Consider the following 14,695-nt stretch of genomic DNA (forward strand, 5'->3'; position numbering starts at 1 on the left):
GAAGCAGAGCCACACGCACCAGTAAATCGCTGAGTGGAGAAAAGGGGCCACTAGAGGCAGAGGCGCAAACTGGGCGGAGGTGGCCAGACGCTGGCCAAGGGCTGAGGCCACAGAGCAGCCTTATGTAACCGGGACAAAGGGCCCCAACTTGGAATGAAAACTATTTTGCTAAAAGGAGAGAGACAGAACTGATGGTAACTGCCCGCACAGCTGAACAAACTGATACCAGGACAGAAGCCAAAACCACCCTGAGGAAAAAGGAGCACAAGCTGAGGACAGAGATCCCAAGTGCCCTGGACCCACAGCACCCAAGAGGGTGTGCAGGGCACCAGCTCCCCCATTACCAATGGGTAGACACTTCAGATTTGCTGGAACCTAGTACAGCTTTGTAAGTGCCACAAGGGGCTCACCAGCAAGCCTTCCTTTCACAAAGAAGAAATGAGAGGAGGCTCCCACATCTACCCAGGCCGCCTGCACACCCTTCAGTGATGTCTCTGGTCCGCACAATCCATCTGAGAAAGGACTGCATGGTTTGGCTGCACTCTTGAATTGGATTTTGAGTGCTTTACCCTAATCTCTCAAAATTATGTTGACTGAGTGCCTGCCCAGCAAGCAAGGGGCAAAGGCTTGGTCCCAGCAACTGCAGAAAACACCTTGCGATGTCACTTGGGCAATGACAAAGCATCTCTTTCCCTTTAGGTTTTGCACATTAAAATAAACGCCAATCTGAATTCCACATTCAGCTAATAGCCACATTAGAGAAGAGTAAGGAACAAATCCGTTAATTACACCTCTATGTACATTTCATTAATTTTCTGTTCCTTAAAGCCAAGGAACCTGAAATTAGATACTGTCTGTGAAGAGCTTTAAAAAGTTACAGACGTTTTGCAAATAGAAGGCATTATTATTACCATGTGAAACTGATAAACCTGGCTTCCTGGTATGAACTGCATGGAGGCTGAAATGCAAGCATTTTGTGAAATGTGAACAAATACTGAGTATTAAAGGACCGCTGTCAAGACAGAGTATCCAGTGCAAACAAGCAGATAAGGAAATCAAATAGAAAGTAGTCTCCCAAGAGGTTTGTTTTTCTTCACCATTACTGGCCGCTGATTCGGTTCTCAGCAAAGATGGTAGGAAGCACTCCACAGCAGAAAGAGTCTTGCCTACCTTAATCCAGTGCCATGACATAAGAACAAAAATGATAATGACAACAGCTAATGTTTATCGGGTCCAATAACGACAGAGCCTCCAACAGACTGGTATTCACCAAACGCCCCTCCATGTTCCCCTGCCTTTATCCACACCCTTCCAGCAAACCTTTCTCTTCCCATCCTTGCCCATCTACGGCAGCACGTGTCAACTGCCTTTTTTTCCCCCACAAAATCTGTCCTGAGCCCTCTTGCCCTTCCACCCATCCCCCATGAGAGCTCCTTTCACTAACACCATCAGCAAGGAGCTCCCTCCTCTGTGCGTGCTGCCTCACCGACTAACACCACCATGTGTCTGACACTCAGAACTCTGGCCATAAAGTACCGTCTTTGAAGGCAGGAAAAGAACCCGTCTTTACTTATCCCTGCAGCCCCCACAGCCCCTCAGCATATTAACTGAACTTCACCATTCTCACAGACGCATATGGCCCCTAAAACTGTGTCCCTACTCAGAGCGTGAATAATCCCAACGTCTTGATGATTATTTCTCTGGGTCAACAAAGCAGTCCTATTAGCATTTCATATTACTAAAATGGAGCGCAAAATCCCCGCCCCCTCACCATATTCCAACAGCTGAAAACTCAGGAAAAGGCACCTGCAGAAGTGAGAGCAGCAAAGTGGCAAAATATGGCACATGGATTTTGGGCTGGCGGCACTTAAACACTAATAATTTAGGGTTTTCTTCACCAAGCTCACCCCTTCACGGAGTAGGTGCAGTTGGAGTTCTAAATTTCAAGAGCTATATGCATCATTACTGACCTGTGAAATAACCAGCCCCTTGCTCCCCCTCACACCTGCTCTCTCTCGCATCCCTGAACACTTGTTTCCACTGCCCACCAGTGGTCCCCCAATTTTTTTAAAGATTTTTTACTTTGGGGGCACCTGGGTGGCTCAGATGGTTAAACATCTGCCTTCAGCTCAGGCCATGATCTCCAGGTCCTGGGATCGAGCCCCACATCGGGCTCCCAGCTCAGCAGGGAGTCTGCTTCTCCCTCCCCCTCTGCCTCTCCCACTGCTTGTGCTCTGTATCTCTCTCTCTCTCTCTCTCAAATGAATTAAAAAAAAAAAAAAAAGCTTAAAAAAAAAAGATTTTTTACTTTTAAGTAATCTCTACACCCAACGTGGGGCTCAAACTTACAACCCCGAGATCAAGAGTCGCATATTCCAGTGACTGAGACAGCCAGGTGGCCAGGTTCCCCAATTTTTTAAGCACGTACTCCTATGAGCAAAAAAGTGTGAGCGCACACACACAGGTCACATACATTTATTTATAAATTAACACACAGGTACTGCAGTAAAAATGTATTGTACACTTACACACAGAAGTCTGAAACTCTGGTATTTGCCTTCTAGAGCCCAGTGCACACAGCTTTCTAGAAACCAGTGACCTTGAACACCATCTCCCTGCTTGTCCACCTGGCAAAACTGTGTTCTTTCACCAAGTCTCAGCCCAAAGTCAGCCTCTCCCTGAAGTCTTCCTTGACCACCAGAGTAGACCTAGATGTCCTCCTCGATCCTTTGGGCCCTTTATACCTCCCGGTGCCACCAACACCCTTGTGAGGCCATCACCCAGTGCAGCAACCATGTGGGCACCTGCCTTCCAGCAGTGTGGGAACAGAGTCAGTGTCTGGGCATCACAATGCTCCACAGGAATACAGAGCAGGGAAGGGAGGCAGCACGTGAGGCCAACAGAACTCACCGCCCTTCAGACCCTGCTGTCTCACTCTCTCCGTGGACAAAGCCTTTCCTGACTCATGGCTTAAATAGGCTTTCCCACTCTTAACTTGAGACCTGATTATAAACTGCCCGCTTTTCTTTGCTGGGTGCTTCCTGTACACTTAGTCTATCTTGTCTTTGAGTCTCCGAGTCCCCAGAGGTCTCCACCACACCAGGCTGGGCAGGTGCCTCACAGATATTTGGACTTCACAACAGCTGTCATTTACTGAGCACTCACTAGTTCCCTGAGCCTCTCCCAACTGGTTTCCATATACATTATCTGATTTAATGCTAAAAGGTGCACAAATAGTTGTTTTATAGAAGGGCAAGCAGATCTTCCCAAGGTCATGCAGTCTCCCAAGGGCTTGGACAGACAAGAGCCCAGAAGATACATCTGGGGGGCGCCGGGGTGGCTCAGTCGTTAAGCGTCTGCCTTCGGCTCAGGGCATGATCCCGGCGTCCTGGGATCGAGCCCCACATCGGGCTCCCTGCTCAGCAGGAAGCCTGCTTCTCCCTCTCCCACTCCCCCTGCTTGTGTTCCCTCTCTCCCTGTCTCTCGCTGTCAAATAAATAAATAAAATCTTAAAAAAAAAAAAAAAAAAAGAAGATACATCTGGGAGAGGCAGAGGAAAGCAACCCCTTTACAAGCACCCCCTATTGAGATACCTCCACACACTGCGAACAGCGGGGTGCTGCAGGCGATGTGCTCAGGCCCACATTTTTGCCCTGACATTGCTTCCTCAGGTGGGTCAAGTGAGAACAGCCTGCTACATGGCAGATGCCAGAATGGAAGCCATCCCCATAAGCAAACAAATGTGCCCCAATTTTTAAATTCCAATATATAAACAATGTTATAACCATAAAAGGATGCATTCACATTGCAAAGTAATGCACTAAGAGTTCCATTAAATAACTCCAACTCCATTTAATGTCCAACTGTATTTATCAGAAAACAAATACGATTTCTCTGGATTAAATTTACTACATAATTATGTAGTTATGTTTGTATACGTACAATATTTATTATTTTTACATTATTTTCCAGATGAAAAAAAAAATTTTAATCCAAGGACCTACCTCTAGTAAACTAAAGAAGTAAAGATTTTGTAAAATACTTCTTCTAAAGAAGTAAAAATTTTGGATCTCACGTTTAAACACAAATAGGATGAAAGCTAGATTCTGTAAGGGTACAATATTTATCTTAATAGCTGACGTAGCAGAAAAACAAACATTCACCCAAGCCATCCAACTGTAAACGTTTCTTCCACCTTTAAAATTATGCATGCATTATGTCCAAAAAGGCTCTCTGTCCCTCCTATGTTTCTGGCATTTTATCATTCTGCTGAAGGAGCAAGCCAAAGGCAGGGAGGTCAAATTAAACAAAAGTCTGTCAGCCCCCATACACATCAGCCAACAGCAAACAGAAGGAAAGTACACAAGGTGTATTTTTCAGTCACCCAAAGTACCCTGAGTAAACGTTCCAGCAAACTATTCAATAACACCACTAGCACACAACTCCCTGGGAAACTCCTAGCCAATTTCAGCAGGGGACCCAGCACAAGCTGTTCCCTTAAAGATGCTGCCTGACACCTCATGGTCAGACCACCTGGGTGGCCACCAACCAGCCCTCCCACCCACTGGCGGTCTTCTGCACACTCCATCTCCAAGGCCTTGGCACTGTCCACACTACCTGCCACGGCAAGAGTGGGTTTGCACCTGGAATGCAGCAGGGGGTCGACTGCGTGGCCAGCGGGGGAGAGATGCAGGCCAAGAGACCACTGCCCACGCGCGCCGGGCACCATCCATGCCTGAGGTGCCGGGGCTCACCTGAGCACAGAGAGGACACTGCCCACCTGGGCCCCGTGGACCCTTCACACTGCTCACCAGGCCATGCCCCAGATGGGGCACACTTCCACCATGCACCCCAGAGCACAGTTAGCACCCACACCCGCGGAACCAATGGATGCATGAAGGTGAGTGTGAGCAAAACACGCTAAATGGGACCAGCCCCAAAGATGCAGGTGTTTTGTTTTTTCTCCCTCCAACCAGCATTGTGAATGGGCTCCCCTCCGGCCAGCCAGTCCCAACCTTTCAGAGGAAAAGTCTGCCTTTCAAAGAAAACAAAACTTCTTTGCCTTTCCTTAATCGAAATCTGCTAAGATGATTTTTCTTTTCTCTCAAGCTTCAGGAGCAATCAGCTTAGCAGGCCAGACACTGTTGATAGAGGCATGTGCCTCTGAAAGGGCACAGGCCTCAGCTAGACGCAGAAAACTGCCAGACCTGTGGGAGGAAGGAAGGGAGTGCCCTCCGCAGAGCCACCAACGTCAAGTGCTGTGCGTCAGTCATCAAGTACAACATAAGAGGATGAATTCTATGTTGGCATCCTTGCGGATGAGGCTAGGGAAGCGTATGACCTCAGAAAGAGATCTCGGAAGGGAAAGAAGTGACCGAGATGTTACTCCATCTTCAAGCAGCTGGCTGCTGAATCCACTCTCTCCTGGCCCTCACTCTTCCACTGTGAGTCCAAAGTTACCCCACAGTGTAGGGTGAGGATGTGGGGGGAAACCAGGTGCAGTCCCTGGCCAAAAAATCCTCTAATTTTATTTTAAAATATTATAGATTATTTCGTGTCCTTAACCTACCTAAGCAGAATTTATCTCAAATTTAAAATAGCACAAAGATCTTCTCCCTCCCTGAGGACATCATCCAGTGAATCACTGTGTTTGCCCATAACAAAACTCCAGCAAACAGCAAAACTCTTTTCACCTATGATCCAGATGATACAGACCTAGATTCTTTTTTTTTTAAGATTGTACTTACTTATTTGACAGAGAGAGAGACATGGAGAGAGGGAACACAAGCAGGGGGAGTGGGAGAGGAAGAAGCTGGCTTCCTGCTGAGCAGGGGCTCAATCCCAGGACCCAGGGATCATGACGTGAGCTGCAAGGGAGACGCTTTTTTTTTTAATAATAATTTTTTATTATGTTATGTTAGTCACCATACAGTACATCCCTAGTTTTTGATGTAATTTTCGATGATTCATTAGTTGCGTATAACACCCAGTGCACCATGCAATACGTGCCCTCCTTACTACCCATCACCAGCCTATCCCATTCCCCCATCCCCCTCCCCTCTGAGGCCCTCAGTTTGTTTCCCAGAGTTCAAAGTCTCTCATGGTTCATTCCCCCTTCTGTTTAGCCTCCCCTTCCTTCTTCCCCTTCTTCCCCTTCTTCCCCTACCGATCATCCTAGTTCTTATGTTCCATAAATGAGTGGAACCATATGATAATTGTCTTTCTCTACTTGACTTATTTCGCTTAGCATTATCTCCTCCAGTCCCGTCCATGTTGCTGCAAATGTTGAGAAATCGTTCTTTCTGATGGCTGAGTAATATTCCATTGTCTATATGGACCACATCTCCTTAATCCAGTCATCTGTTGAAGGGCATCTCGGCTCCTTCCAAAATTTAGCTATTGTGGACAATGCTGCTATGAACATTGGGGTGCATATAGCCCTTCTCTTCACTACGTCTCTATCTTTGGGGTAAATACCCAGTAGTGCGCTTAACGACGGAGCCACCCAGGCGCCCCTAGACCTAGATTCTTATAACAAAAAGACGGAAAGGAAAATTTAAACATCATAACATTTACTGCCCAATTTGCAAAGATTTTTTTCACAATAATATTTAGCATTGGCAAGGGTGCAGCCACCCTCGTGTCTGTGGGAGTACAAAATGCCCCATTCTTTCCGAAAAGCAAGCTGGTGATACTTTTGGGGGACCCCCTAAAAGTTCTTATACCCACGAGCCTCCCTTTTAGGAATCTATCCAAAGGATGTAATGAAAATGTTCAACGCATATCATTTATAATACAAGAAACTGGTAACATAATCAATGTCCCAAACAGATTTTTTTTTAAATAACAATATAACCATAGAGTAGAATGTTATAGTTATCAGCAGTGGTACTTTTGCAGAATATTTAAATTATATGAAAAAATGTTCAGGGTAAAATACAAAGTCTGAAAACATACATAAGTTCTACATATAATTTTATAACATATCAGTAAATAAGCCTGGAAAGAATCTACTAAACTATTAACAGAGTCTCCTAAAGGTAGTAGAATCAAGACAATTTTAGACATTTTTATTTTCTTCTCTGTTTCTTTTTTCTTCTTCTTTGTTTAATTGTTTCTAATTATCTTCAATAAGAATACAATCAGGAAAAAAAGAATTTCAGAGACTAGATCTGTGACGATGGTTTCAGCCAGGGGCCTATGAGACTCTGTGGAATCAAAAGTCAGGTTCAACTAGAGTGGGCAGAGTGGACTGGCGGCCGGTACACCCAGGCCCCCATGTCTGTCCTTGACAGGCAATGCTAACACCTGCCACACAGGCCGTGATGGGCACGTCCGGAGACTGACAACTTTGATGCGCTCTGGGACAAGCCACATGAAAACATAGCTGCTCGGTGCTGTGGAAATGGGGAGGACAGGACACGGACCAGAACAGGAACTTTCAGAGGCCTGCATCAACCCGGGGGAGGACAGCATTTGCCTAACCCCATTCAGGTGACTGCTTCCCACAACGTGTGGAAGCCATAATACATTATATAGGGGACAGCACCACCCCAGTCACCGGCTGAGTGCAGGGGCTACAATGGATTCCCATGGATTCCAGTTCCTGCCCCACTGCCATGGGCTTGCAAAGAGTTGAGAGCTGTCCTGCCAGCCCCAAGGAAATCTGCATCTCCTAAGAACTCGCTTAAGGTCCTGTAATCCCAAACATTTAGGTTTGTCCAAAATGGACACTATTTCACAAGAAGTACACGTCAATACATGTAGTTGATTAATCTATGTCCTCATGGATCAAAATAGAGAATCTTAAAGATATGATTATTTTTTCATTTTTTTTCCCCAAATGCGTGGGAAGCAAAGGGAAACAAAAACGGTAGCATTCCATGTACTGGATGAGCTGGATCCTTCTGCATGAACAAACCACTGACTAGGGCCACATCCAGCCTCCCCCCAGACCCCCAGCAGACAGTTCCACCTCCACCGGCCTCAGTTCACCCCCCAGAAAACAGGTCCTAATGCTCTGACAATCGACACCCAGACAAGACTAAAAGACGAGGTTTTTAAGGAATGGTGCACCGTACCTCGGCCAACAATACTGCTGCTGATTTTTACTTCATCTGTCTTTCAAGGGACTCAAGTTCAACATGGACAAAACATAACCACCAATGGCCTAATTCTCAAAACCGAGGCTCTTGTCACCAGCATGATACGCACAGAAAGCAGAGGCTAGAAATAAGAACAGGGAACAGAGGTGAGGGGGCCATAATCAGAGCCACAGATAAAGGTAGGAAGGAGGAAGAAAGAGCTTGTTGACTGAGCCATGTTTGGAACCTGTCAGTCATTGGGACCTCCTCCACGCAGCGGGTGAAGGATTCCCGATGAAGAACTTCCGACTTGGGCCCAGCCTCGGGCGGCCCGGAGTCAAAGCCCAGACCCTCTAACTTGGGCCCAGCCTCCAGAGGTCTGGAGTCAAAACGCAAGCCCCAAGTGAGAGAATGCCCTGGCTGTGTCTGAGTCCACCCTTTATTTACAAGAGGTGTGACTCTGGGTACGTTCCAGGCTTCTCGTTGCCTCCTGCAAGCTGGGGGTGGTAGCAGTACAGATGTCACAGGGCTGCCCTGAGGACGAAGTTAGTTCATATGTGTGCAACACTAAGAACCGCCTGGCACATAATCAGCGCTATGCAAGTGTTTGGAACTGCTGCTACTATTCTCTGACCAAGTGCCCTGGGGAGGCGGGCCAGCCAGAGGTCCAGGAGCCCTTCCAAAAGCAGCCTGGCCTCCTGCCGTGGGCTTGCCACTCTTGTCTTCCGGAAGCAGTGAGATTTTACTATGGAAATCCCCTCCCCAATCGCAGAGGTTGCAGGCCCTTGGGGCCACAGACAATGAAAACAATGCCTGGCTGAGCCTCCACCAGCTATAGGCCCAGCCCATTTCTGAAGAATGGTGGCTGTGCACAGGAACTGAAAAGGCACAGCAGGAAGCCTGTCATTCTGCAAACCCCAGGGGCAAGGAGTCCACACACCTACACAGAGGGTCCTCGCCACACCTCTCATGGAGGAAGGACGAGCCAAGGGTGGATGGGATGGCTCCTTTTTGAAAAATGAATGCAACAGTTTTACTTTGCAGAGAAATTCTAGGTCCATTTACGGACCATGGAGATGAAGACACACAGATGTTGGCTCACACCCACCTAATTCCTGACCTTAACGTCACTGGAGTAGTCTAGGCCCTGAATCTTGTCTGCAAAGGGAAGAGCAAGTCATTTGGCAGGGGCCCAACTTGGGAGGTGGCTTTGTAATATGAGCAGTGTGTCCGCTAACAACTAGAGCAAGACCATTAAGTTCATTACACCTGTCACTCTGCCAGCTGACTATCCAAATTGCCAGAGATGAAAGTACATTATGCCCAAGGAGTGCCACCCAGCCCCCTCCCAGGGCAGCACACACACACTTATCTCAGACAATTTGTTCTCAATGTCTGCACCTGCAGAAAGAACGCAACTGTAAACAGTTTGAAACTTGGCTTTGAGAAAACTTAAGGGCTGAGCAGCTAAGAACAAAGTTTAGTTTTGTCCACAGCAGGTCCCTGGGAGGAGGACTAGGTGCCATGCCCCCTGGTGCATAGGGAAGAATGTGAGAGGGTGAGAGAGGGAGAGGAAGGGCAGGGCAAGGGGGCAGAGTTGCCCAGCAAAACGAAGGACACACAGCTGCTACGTGCATTCTGCTGCCCTGCAGCACTGCCAAAAATAAAAGCGAGAGACACACCCTTTTCATTTCCGAACCAAGTCACAGAGTTCTAGGCAATAGGCAGAGGCCTTCCTCCCAGCTGCACATCCAACAGGCTCCCTGGGTGCTCAGCGCCCGGCCGCCGGCTGCAGGGTGCGTCTGCAGTGCAAGCGTGTTGCAGACAGCGGTAATTTATTTATCCCTGTCATGTAACATTAGCAATCTGTCTGGAGCTTGGCAAGCACCAACTTGCACTGTCATATAAACTGTCTGACAAACTTAAAGTTTCGTAAATGGTTCTCTTCCAGCAGACAATAAAGCATCATAAAAAAAAAAAAAGTTGTCATCTCTCTTTCTGTTCCTTTTCTCTCTTCCTCTTCTAAAAAAGGGTTGGGAGGGGAGAAAGCGAAAGAAAAGCAACAACAAAAGAACCTATGCAAACAGAAATGATCCCTCAGCAGGATTCTTAACCTTGAAAGTCTCAACATTTTCCCAATGCCAAGTAAATGAGTAAATAAATGGATGGGGGAAGGGGTGCTGTGGTGGGAGTCAGTCATGAGGGGGTACAGAGCAAAATCTGCAAAACAAAAGTACAGTCATTAAAAATTAATAAAGGGTGTGGACATGAGCTCCCCACCCCCTTCTGCTCATGGGGATTCGAGCCAGACATTCTGCATCCTCATTAAGTGGTGGCTGGCAGGCTGCCGGAGTTTTAGTGGGTTCTGGGAATGCCAATATATTAACCAGAGGACTTTCTGCATACCCTTTAGAGTTTTTATTCTAGAAAAGTCAACCATTTGGCACAGTGTAGCCTTATTTTTGTTCGGGAAAGCTCTCAGCTGCCAATCAAGAGAGAAATTATAGCTATGTTCTTCGTAATTTCCAAGACCTATCTGAAAAACAAGCCTGGTGGAAAGAAAAGTCCTCACAAAAACAGCTTAAAAGGCCAAAGTGCCATTTTTAGTGGAAATTCAAAGAAAAACAATCCATACTTAAATCACATGGATATGAGACAACACAAACACTATTTTCAATTCCTCCTATGATAGAGGAAAAAACAACAGTAACTGGGAATATGAATATAATATTTCTGCAGCAAGTAATAGTACAGGTGCTTAGAGCTGTTCGCTTTAGTTGCCTAACAGTGAAACGAAGACCGCCACACACACACACACACACACACACACACACACACAATTTCCCTAAAAAAGTGGCAGGTCTTGTGGCCTAAATTTTCAAATAGTAGGCAGAAACTTTACATTCCTATTTTAAAACTTAAGAGTCACGTTCCATGCATACCCATAATATAGGTCAAGGTGTAATTCTAGACTAAAGAATCCCATGTGGGCAGAAAGTCACTCTGACAGCAGAAAATAATGGCTTCCAGAAGACTTTTCTGAGATAGGAAGAAAGGGAGGGAGGGAGAGAGGGAAGAAGGAAGGAAGGGAGAGAGGGAAGAAGGAAGGAAGGAAGGAAGGAAGGAAGGAAGGAAGGAAGGAAGGAAGGAAAGGAAGGAGGGAGGAAAGAAGGAAGGGAAGAAGGAGGCAGGGAGGAAAGGAGGGAGGGACTGATGGACTAGAGGGAGGAAGGGAGGAGGAAGAAGGGACAAAAGGGCAAGATGGGGCTACATGGCAGTTTTCTACTGTTCACATTTAACAGCCATGTGTCCACATCAAGTATGTTTAACATTTCTAAAAACTTTCCAGGTTAATATGGAATAATCTTTTTTATAGCTATTGCTCCTTGAGTTTTCTTTCTTCTCTACTAACTCTCACCCAAAAGGACAGACACATCATAGAAATTCCATAAGCCCAGATGATTAAACATGAGAAGAAATATGGCAAGGACTACCAGAAAGATTTGACTAGCAAGTGTCCCTGCCCCAGCCCTGAGAGAGCTTGGGTTTTACAGACGACACAGAGCAATCCTCTCCAGCCTAGACCACGGAGTGACTGCTAGCTAGGTGAGAGCAAACGGATCCAGACAGAGCTTAAGAGTCTCTGCTTGACATGAGGACAGAAACTACCCTCATTGAGCAAAAGTCATTCTCAGCTTCTATGATGCCCTGTCCAGCTGGGAATTGCCCCTCCAGCAGCCCAGATGAAAAGCAGACAGCGGACCATGAGTTACAAGCCTACTCTGCCAGACTGCTAAGTCAATCAAGACTACAGCACAGTCCCAAACTGTAAACACCTCTGCAGACCGGTCCTTGCTCTCAGCGTGCCAGGCAAGAAAACTATTCTTAGAACACTGTCAGCAATTGGGGGGGAAATATTTATTTGTATACATACACTATGGCAGGGGGCGAAGAGAGGCGGTGGGGGGCGCTTTGATTCTCGCATTATGTGCCAACAAATTGGCACAAAATCCCTTAATAAGCAGGTGGCACCGGCTGGATTCCTCTGCAGAACTGTGGTCATGCACACCAAGCCCCCAAGACGATTCAAGAGACAGTCCTAAAACCTGTGGGAAAAGTCTTCTCCAGAGTAACTATAAACCTACATGAACTACAACAATGGCCAATGACGGCAAACTCTTCCAAGGGCAACAGAAGAATGTTAAGAAATTAAAAGGGAGGAAGGTAGCTGCAACTCCATTACAGCAAATCCTAACCAGCATTTACAGTCCTAGCCCTGATTCCTAACAGCATGTTCAATGTCAATAGCAAAGTGAAGCTCTTAGAAGAATTAAGCTTTCAAAGATCATGAGGAATTTACCCATGTTTTAAAAAGCACTGCTTTGCAAGGGCCATCAAATAGCATTCAAGGGTTGATAGGAAACCAAATATTATAATTCAATAAAGGTGCATGGGATGGGCAATATTCAGATCTACTCATTTGTCTATGTAATGACTCAAACTTGACATTATGATCCCATACTGAACATAAAGAATATGTTGCAAGAGAATTGTGCAGAGTACAAAGACAGATGTACAGATGACAGTAAATTCAATATAAATACTAGAAAGGACTAAATAGTCACATACGAAATGCAGAACATGGCTTGATGCAATGGCAGTTTTTCAGAGCAGACTCTAGAGAACATTTAATTCCAAGCTCAGTCCAGAAGATCCAGGGGAGATAGAAATGGAAGAATATCTTTCTTGGCTAGCCAAACAAAGTGGAAACAACTTCCCATTTTAAAAGGAAGTTTCCTAGTACTAGCCATGAGGGAAGGCACCAACCTCCATGCCAACCACAGGACCCATATATTTTTAAGGACCAAGGCTGCTGACCATCTCAGCCCACCTCTACTGCAAGAAACTTACTTATAGTAGCTCTCGGAATCAACATCCTGTAACAGCTTATCTCACCTCACAGCCTACAATGCCTAGCACATAGTAGGTCGTCAATGAATATTTGTCACAATACTTATATAACATTGTAGAAAGCAGCACTAAACCATAAGTGGGACCTGGGGATAAGAAGATGCCAAAGTAATTTCAAAGAAAGAGAAGGTACTAGAGGGGACACAGAGAAAGAGAAAAGCAAATCAAAATTATCCAATTCTAGCTAATTAAAAAAGGCTCTTCGGGGAAAACAAAAATTAAGCTAGTTTATGTGGCCAACGCCACTCAGCAATCATTCCCATGCCCGGCTAGGAGCAAAGAAGCCCTGCTTGCTTTCAAGAGTTTCTCGCTGTTCTGATCGGCGACACGGTGCCCCGCCAGCTAAACCGGGAACCAGGGCACTGACTGACGCGCCTTCTCCAGGTGCCACCCACCCAACCACGCGTCCGTTTCGTCCTCCTGAAAATCTCTGCTCAACGGGAAGCCTCTTCCTTTTCCAGTGGAAAAAAAAAAAAAAGTTTTGAAACAAGCAAATGCCCTCTCCGCCACCACAGCGAATTAACCTGAACCGAGCCCACTGTCTTCCAGCCGCGTACTTACAGGGCGCGCCCCCAACGCCACCCCAGGCGGTGCACCCGGCAGGGGTCCCAGGCAAGCCTCCTCGCCACAGTGCAAAGCGGATCCCACAACAAAGGCAAGTGCTGAGCCCGGGCTGGGTGCTCGTCGTTTCCTGTTTATTCCACCGTGAGGGTCAAAGAGAAATTCAACACACGCCTGCTTCCTCCGGGGCTCAGAGACCCAGCCTAAGTATAATAGCAGCCTCCCGAGACAATCGACTTCCCAGCCAATGCCGGGAGCTCCGGGCGGCCCCGCGACCGACGTCAACGCGCGCTGGGGGACCCGGGCAAACGCCGGGTGAGGAGGGCCCGAGGGACGCGGGGCGCGAGAGGCGGGGCGCGGGGGTGCGGAGCCGCGGGCTGTCCAGCAGCGGGATGCAGGGTTCAGGGTACGGCCCGCTCCCGCCCCTTTTCCTTCCCGCGAACTCCCCAGCAAGGTCCTGCAACAATCTTCCCGCTTCCCGCTGACCTCCAGTGCCCCCCCACCCGCCTGCAGTCGTTCGCTGACAGGCCCAAGGGAACCGAGACCTCAGTTTGGGCAGTTAGCTCGGCGCTTACCCCGGCCTCCCGGCGGTGCAGAATTAAGTCCTGCAATCGCAGGACACCCCACGCCGGGCACCGAGAAATAGGTCGGCAATGTTCCTCCAGCAGAGCACACTGGCAGAGGCGGCGGGGCCTCGGGTCGGGAGTGCCGGGTCGCCCTCCCCACACCCGCGCCGGGCTAGCGCCCCAGGACGCCGCCGTGCCCACGGGCTACACCGCCTCAGACCTCGAGAACTCGTCTCCGGGGAACTCGCCGGTCTGGGGAGGACTTCTAGGGCTGGGCAGCTCCCTCCGGCCCCCGCCGACGGCGCAGGCTCGCGGACGTCCCGTTCCCGGAGCGTCCTGTCCCCGCGTCCTCCGCCCCCTGCCCTCCCCACCCCACCCCCGCCCCAGCGCTGCGCTGAACTTGGGCCAGACGCCGAGACCACAACAGCCACCTCGGGTCAGCACTCACCTGCGGCCGTCCCTCCGGAGCGGAGGCGGGGGACCGCCCGCAGTGCGGCCCGCCGGGCCACCGGC

The 14,695-nt window shown here is 48.1% G+C and overlaps 1 protein-coding gene across 8 annotated transcripts in view; it reads right to left on the reverse strand.

Annotated features, from left to right (window-relative positions):
* Nucleotides 1-14,689, reverse strand: part of LDLRAD4 (low density lipoprotein receptor class A domain containing 4) — a 446,262-nt gene extending 431,573 nt beyond the window's left edge. For 2 of the 8 annotated variants that reach the window (XM_034641967.1, XM_034641966.1), the window contains exon 1: nt 13,617-13,838. The gene's annotated coding sequence lies outside the window, so the exon portion shown is untranslated. Of the gene's footprint in view, nt 1-13,616; nt 13,839-14,191; nt 14,316-14,402; nt 14,424-14,630 lie in introns of those variants that run through there. The other 6 variants (XM_034641971.1, XM_034641964.1, XM_034641965.1 and 3 more) reach the window with 6 other exon arrangements.
* Nucleotides 14,690-14,695: the final 6 nt, after the last annotated feature.

This window comes from Ailuropoda melanoleuca, chromosome 14 (assembly GCF_002007445.2).
Source record: "Ailuropoda melanoleuca isolate Jingjing chromosome 14, ASM200744v2, whole genome shotgun sequence".
Classification (NCBI taxonomy): domain Eukaryota; kingdom Metazoa; phylum Chordata; class Mammalia; order Carnivora; family Ursidae; genus Ailuropoda; species Ailuropoda melanoleuca.